The following is a 6,990-nucleotide window of genomic DNA, read 5'->3' on the forward strand; positions in this document are numbered from 1 at the left end:
ACAGTATTTCTACTGGAGATACAAATATAATTTGTTTCCATCTGAAATTGTTGGGGATATATCCTCGCATGGCCCGCCATAATTTTAGTCTTTTTACAGTCTTTAATGGCCGTCTCATTCTGCTTTTCCTTTACCCTTTACAGCTGTACGAAGGAATTCTTCCTTATCTTGTAGAGATTCTAGGAATTCTTCCACTTTTTCGAGTTCTCTTTCTGATAATGGAGTTGGAGGTCCTTCGGACTGGGCATCGGCGATATCATCACTTGCTTCACTTTTCATAGAAGTGTCTGATTTGTCATATTGTGTTAATGTTTGAAGTAAATTTCTTTTTACTTCTTCTAAGTAATCATTGATTAGTTCAGTCTTATCACCTTGCTGAACTGAAATTCTTCGAGCAATATGCTTAACTGAATTATCAGCCACTAAATTCTTTTGTGGATTATCAGTATATTCTTAGAGTTTTGCCTTGATAGAATCAATAATCTCTTGTCCATAAGGTTGTTTAGTTTTTGGATCATTTCTTGTCAATTTGTCCCAAATATTATTATAATACAAATGATAGAGACATGGTATTTTCTCGTCCGGGGCATAACCCACTTCTGGGAGCCATTTATGGATCCATGGTATCGAAAATTCAATAAAGAAATACATCTGATCAATTTTTTCGAGATTGCTTACATGATCAGTTAAGTATAACTCTGTTAGGAATGGTGAAATCTTTGCCCATTCTTTATAAAAGTTAAGGTAGTTTTGTGGTAAAATCTTTACCGTAGGACCATGGAATGTCCACCATCTAATAAACCAATTTGGAATTGTTCCTTCAAAAATCTTTGAACAAACCTTTATGAACCAGGTGTGTTTATGTTTATCATTATTGTAATAAAAAACTTTGTGAAAAGCTTGGATATAATCCCAATAAGTAAGGTTGATGTTCATATTATTAACCAGAACCTGTCGTTCATTCATTGTGGAGATTCCCCAATCTTCAACAGATATAATCTGTCTGATAATAACTTTTGAGAAGTTATAAACATTCTCTTCAGTGGTAAAGTGTTGGAAGTCAGCACTTCCTGTTTTTATTAAGATCGTTTCATAATAGGTTCGAGTTTTATATGATTCTCCTGGGAAATATAACCCTCGAACCAAATATCTCTTGAAAATCTTCCAAGGTTCATCTTGCCTCTAAATATCAGAATTTTCTAAAAGAAATATAATTTCTTTTATAGGTACTTCTTCATAGTTTTTATTATCATTAATTTCCTTTGTAATCGAAGAAAAAGTATCTTTCTGCTTTTGAGACTCAAAATATGCTTTTAATTGTCCATATAATGGACTGTCTTCTGGAATATCTTCCATATTTACTGAAGGAGTATTTTCCTTTTGAGATGAAGATGATTCTCCAATCTTTGAGTTTATCAAACTCTTGTTTCCCATTCATAAGACTGGAAAATTATTAGATGATGATGAAGATCCAAGTGAAGGCCTTTGTGATGGTGCTGATCTTCCCCTACCTCTGGTACAGTTATTATTCCGTCCTTTGATTATAGACCACGATGGGTCTGCCATATCTGCAAGCATAAACTGATTAGTGATATTCAAAGAAATCATCCGTATCTAGATAATAGGGACCTTCATCGTCTTCATAAGAGTGAATAGAGAAATGAAATGCTTCCATTTCTTCTTCTATAATGTTTTCTATGATTTTGTCCAAAATCTTGGTTTGAATATCTTCTCCTAAAGGGAGAACCTTTAAGATTGTTATAAGAGTTTTGTCTTCAAAGAAAGCTGCGAAATAATGCATGGTTAATTGGTTAAATATTCTCTAGATAAGAAGTCTGGTAAGGAGTTATCACTATCCTTTTTATACTGAATATCAAAGTCGAATGGGGCCAACTGAGCCTGCCATCTAGCAAATATTAATTTTGAAGCATCATGCTTAAAATCTTTATCAAACATATATTTTACTGATTGGGCGTCTGTTTTAATCAAAAATCTTTGATTATATAGATCATCTTGAAATTTTAAAACATATTTAACAATGCATAACATTTCATGGGCCACTGTTGCATATTTGCGTTGGGCCTCAATCCATTTTCCTGAATGAAATCTTATAAGATATTCCTTTTTATCATTGGGATTTATTTGTTTAAGAATTCCTCCAAAGACAATATTAGAAGCATCTGTTTCAATAATTTTTGGCCAAGCTGGGTTAGCCAATGTTAAACAAGGTAATGATTTTACCCGTTGTTTAACTGACCGAACAAGTTCTGTTAGACTATCAGTCCAAGGAAGTTTATGATTCTTTTTTAACCTTTCATATAAAGGTGATAAATCGCGAGATAAGTTTTTATAAAATGGAGAAATATAATTTAAGCTACCCAAAAATCTTTGGAGCATAGTTCTATCCGTGATTATATCAGGAAATTTTGAAGCAAAATCAATTGATCGTTGAATAGGAGTGATTTTACCTTGACAAATATTATGTCCAAGAAATCTAATTTCTGTTTGAAATAGACTCATTTTGGGTTTTGATATAACTAACCCATTTTGTATTACAATTCTTTTGAATATATCAAGATGTTTAATATGCGTTTCAAATGTTTTTGAGTAGACCAAAATATCATCAATATAAACAATGATAAAATCCAAATAAGGATTAAAAATATCATTCATTTTTTTTTGGAATTCGGATGGGGCATTTTTTAACCCAAAAGGCATTACGTTCCATTCATATTGTCCAAAGGGAACATTAAAAGCAGTTCTATAAGTATGCTCTTTAAAAATCTGTATTTGCCAACATCCTGATTTTAAATCAAATTTTGAGAAAATATTGGCATCATATAATCTTGATAGTAAATCTCTTTTGTTTGGAATAGGGTATCTAATCCATTTTAAATATTTATTTAATGGCTTGTAATTTATTACTAACCTGGGCATTATTAACATAAAAGGCAGTGCAGGACCATGGTGATTTGGAAGGTTTAATCAAACCCTTTTGTAGGAGATTATCAATTTCCTTTTTACAGAATTCTACTTTAGAGAAAGGATATATAGTATTAATGAAAGGAGTTCCAAGTATAATTGGAGGATGCATTTGATCTTAAACTAATAAGAAGAAATGAGGAATACAGACTTTATTCTGATAGATATATGTGTTGGATAATTTATATTTTATATTTAAAGAATGACCAGATGCAGATTTAACTGCATGAGTTGTTTTTTCAAAATATCGAGAAGGAATTATCCCTTCTTGAATACAACTAACATCTGCTCCACTATCAATCATAGCTATGTTAGTAATAGTGAACTCATTATTGATTAATATGGTGCATTTAATATACCATCTATGTGCAGTTACGATCTGTAACATTCCTAAAAATGAATCCGGTTTAGGAGTTTCAGTAATTTCTTCTATGAATTCCTCGTTATCAAGAACATATTTTCCTTTATTATTAGAAGGTGGTGATTCTATATGATCTAGGTTTTCTAATTGTGAAATCCGATGATCATGGACAAGCTGACTTTGTTTAAGAAATTTAATTTCTTGTTTAAGTTTTCCAACTTCAAATTTTAAATCATCTAAAGAGGTATCCCTTATAGTAATGTTAGTCTTTGTATCAAGGCGAGCTAACACTTCTGTTAAAGAATATGGTTTTGAATCAATATCGATTTTTGATTTAATTCTATTAGGCTGGGGGCTAGTTGCCGAAGCTAAATTAATAATTTTACTCCTAGTCTCTTCATCAGAAATTTCTTTTAGAAGTTCAATCAAATTATCAGAAGTGATAGTGTGCATATTCAAATCTTGAAATTGAGATTGTTGTTTATAAAACTCATCAGTTTTACAAGAACAATTATTACCTGTGCAATTTATGCCGCATTTGGGAGAAACTTCATTCTCATTATCAGAAAAATCAATAAGAGCAATTTCACTTTTTGATTCTTCAGCACTTGGTTCGGTTTCAGAGTAATAGTCTGATTCTGATCCCGAAGTGTATAATAAACCATAAACTTTATCATGAATATCTTCAGCAAGATTTAAGCCTTTAAGCTTTTGTAATTTACAATTTGGAGCAATATGCCCAAATTGACCACATTCATAACATTTTATTTTACTAAGGTCTCTGTTAGAGCGATTTTTTGTAAATCTACTAGATTTACGGTGAACTTTTCTTTCATCACGTTTTTCTCTGCTTCGACGATATTTGTAGGGCTTATCTTCCCTAGAACGATGATTTTTTTTAAATTTCTTTCCCGATTTTTGAGAGGGACCTGCAACAGCAAATTGAGTACAAAAATCTATTAATTGAGTTTTTTCTGATTTATTATTTGCTTTTATTTGTTGAGCTAATTTAATCTCATTACACAGATTTAATCCTTCTTGGGTGCAAGTGCCAATTAATTGGCCATAAGTAAAGACATCATAAGGAATAGCAGTATTAGTTCCTCGTAGAGTTTTTTGAACTCTTTCTGCAAATAAAGGAGGAAGACCATCTATAAATTTAGTTTTCCAATGGACACTATTGCTTTCTGGCAAGTCCATTACTCTACTTAGAAAGGTGTCTTTATACCACCTGAATTCACCTAAATGTCTACACCTTAGTCCATTTCGAAGGGTTCTAAGAGTTTCATTTTGGTTGGTAAATCTACCATTAAAATGTTCTAATATAGTTAAAACAAAAGTATAAACAGCATCTTGTCGAACATTTTCGATTGGCCTTTGAGATGTTCCTTCTTCAGAGACGACGGCCTCTGTCGTTACTTCTCTTTTGATTGAAGAAGTGATAGTTGATCGGGCTTCATTTGTTAGGAAATTATCCCACCAGCCCCTTAATTGGCCTGTAAATCCTGCTACTATCATTTTACAGGTAGTATGGTCATCATTATGATTTGTAGATTTACAAATGGTGGCATACATAAGCATTCTGTGTAAAAGAATGGAGACTTGTCTATCAGTTAAGCTGTCAACATTTCATTCATAGATTTGATCACCACTGTATGATATGTTGGTTTGGATCCAATCTCTTTCTTCTATAAGAACATCTTGAGGAGTAGGGCGAGGATAGTAATAAGTTAACATAGAAGGTTTAGTAGCATATCTGCTACCGGATTTAAATTTAGAATTCATTTTAGTACCTTTAGATTTAAAAGGTTTAAGTTCGGAAATATCCTCTTCTATAGGAGGGTTGGCTATCATACCAATAGGTTTAGCATTTAAGTTTGCTAATTTCTTTTCAAGAAGTGTTTCTAAATTAGTTAATGACTTAGATTTAAAAATTTTTACTTCTATAGGTCGTTTGATATGAGTAGGGGTCTTAAGAATGACCTTAGTCTCCGAAGTAGAGGCTATATTAGAAGATTGGTTTTTATTTAATACTTTTACTAGAGAAATTAAATGCTCAAGTTTGGTATCAAGAGAACTAATGTGTTCACCAATTACTTTGACATAAAGACTCAAATAATTATTTTGAGCAATCAAATTATTGATTTCCTTTATGCTAGTTTTTGCGACATCATTTTCAATAAAATTTTGAAAAGCTGAAAAAGTAAGACCTGTATTATTAGGTAAAATAAAAGGGTTTTGAGGCGGATAAATAGCCTTAATAATATTACCAGTGCTATCTTTGAAAGTTCTTTGTTCTAGGACCTTGACGTATAGTGGTAAATAAGTGGTTATAAACCATGGAACAAAATATATTATTTTATTATGAAGTGCACAAAATTCATAGAATTCTTGTGAAATACTATGTAAATCATTTTGACTATAAGTCTCGAAAAACCAAGTTTTAAACTTGTTCCATTTATTTTGGTAAAATTCTTTCTGAATATGTTGTCTTGCCAGGGATCCTGGACAAAAATCTATTTGGTGTGTTATCATTAAAGTTTATTTCTGTCAATTCCCTCATTAGGGTCAAAATCCATTTCGGATGCAGTTGGATCTAAATCAGATAATCTATCTGTGGCCTGTACAATATTATTGGCAGGATTAATTTTTACTCTTTCAACCTGATTTTCACTCAAAGTATCACTTAAAGTGTGTAAGGATAAAGCTCGATTACGTGCTGGACCGTATACAGGAGTTTCTGAGGAAATAGGAGAAATATGCTGAATCTCAGGCAAAGATCTATATCCAGAAAATGACCTTCTATTATATAGAGGGATTTTATTATCAGAGAATTGGATGCATATTTTTCCATCAGGATTTTGAGTTATGTGAGAATATTCACTATTGGTCAAGTTATTAGTAACCTGATTAGGTGCTATAACTGTTTCTAAAGTCCATGTAGTTGGGAAATTAATTTCTTCCCATTTAATAGGTCTTCTAGTGGTGACTTTAGATTTGGTAAAATTAGTTTCGACTAATATAGTCTGATTAGATGTGTCATATAATTTACATCTAGAATTTAAGGTATATAATAATTTGAAATAGATTCTATAAGATAAACATATTAATTCAGAACCTGGAACATAGTTATAACCATGTGTCTTAACATTTAATGTTAAAGCATCAAGAATATTAACATCTGATAAGGATAATTGAAGATTGGGTTGTGTATTAAAATAAACTGGGCCATATGCTACAGTTGATTCAATAGAACCCATCAAAGATTGTCTAAAATTTAGATTTCTAGCATCTCTAAGTGCAGCTAGAAAGGTTTCTGGTAACCCTTTAAGAGTTAACGGTTTAAAAGCAATTTGAACCATGCCTATATGCTTGAAATTAAATTTAGATCTATAAGAGTCTATGTCTCGTTTATTTAATAAACAAATAGTCTGCTCATCAAAATTAAGAGCTAAGGATTGTTCAGTAGTTTTTATTAACTGCTTGGTTGAAAATTTATCAAACCATCCATAGTCATATATGGTTTTAGTATCAATTTTTGGAATAGTCCATTTGTTTAATAAATCGAGATTTTAAGGTACATCTACCTCTTCTAATCTAGTACTTTTAATACTAGTTTCTCCCATATTCATTAGAGAATGAAAATT

The sequence above is a fragment of the Solanum dulcamara genome, chromosome 2 (genome assembly GCF_947179165.1).
Source record: "Solanum dulcamara chromosome 2, daSolDulc1.2, whole genome shotgun sequence".
Classification (NCBI taxonomy): domain Eukaryota; kingdom Viridiplantae; phylum Streptophyta; class Magnoliopsida; order Solanales; family Solanaceae; genus Solanum; species Solanum dulcamara.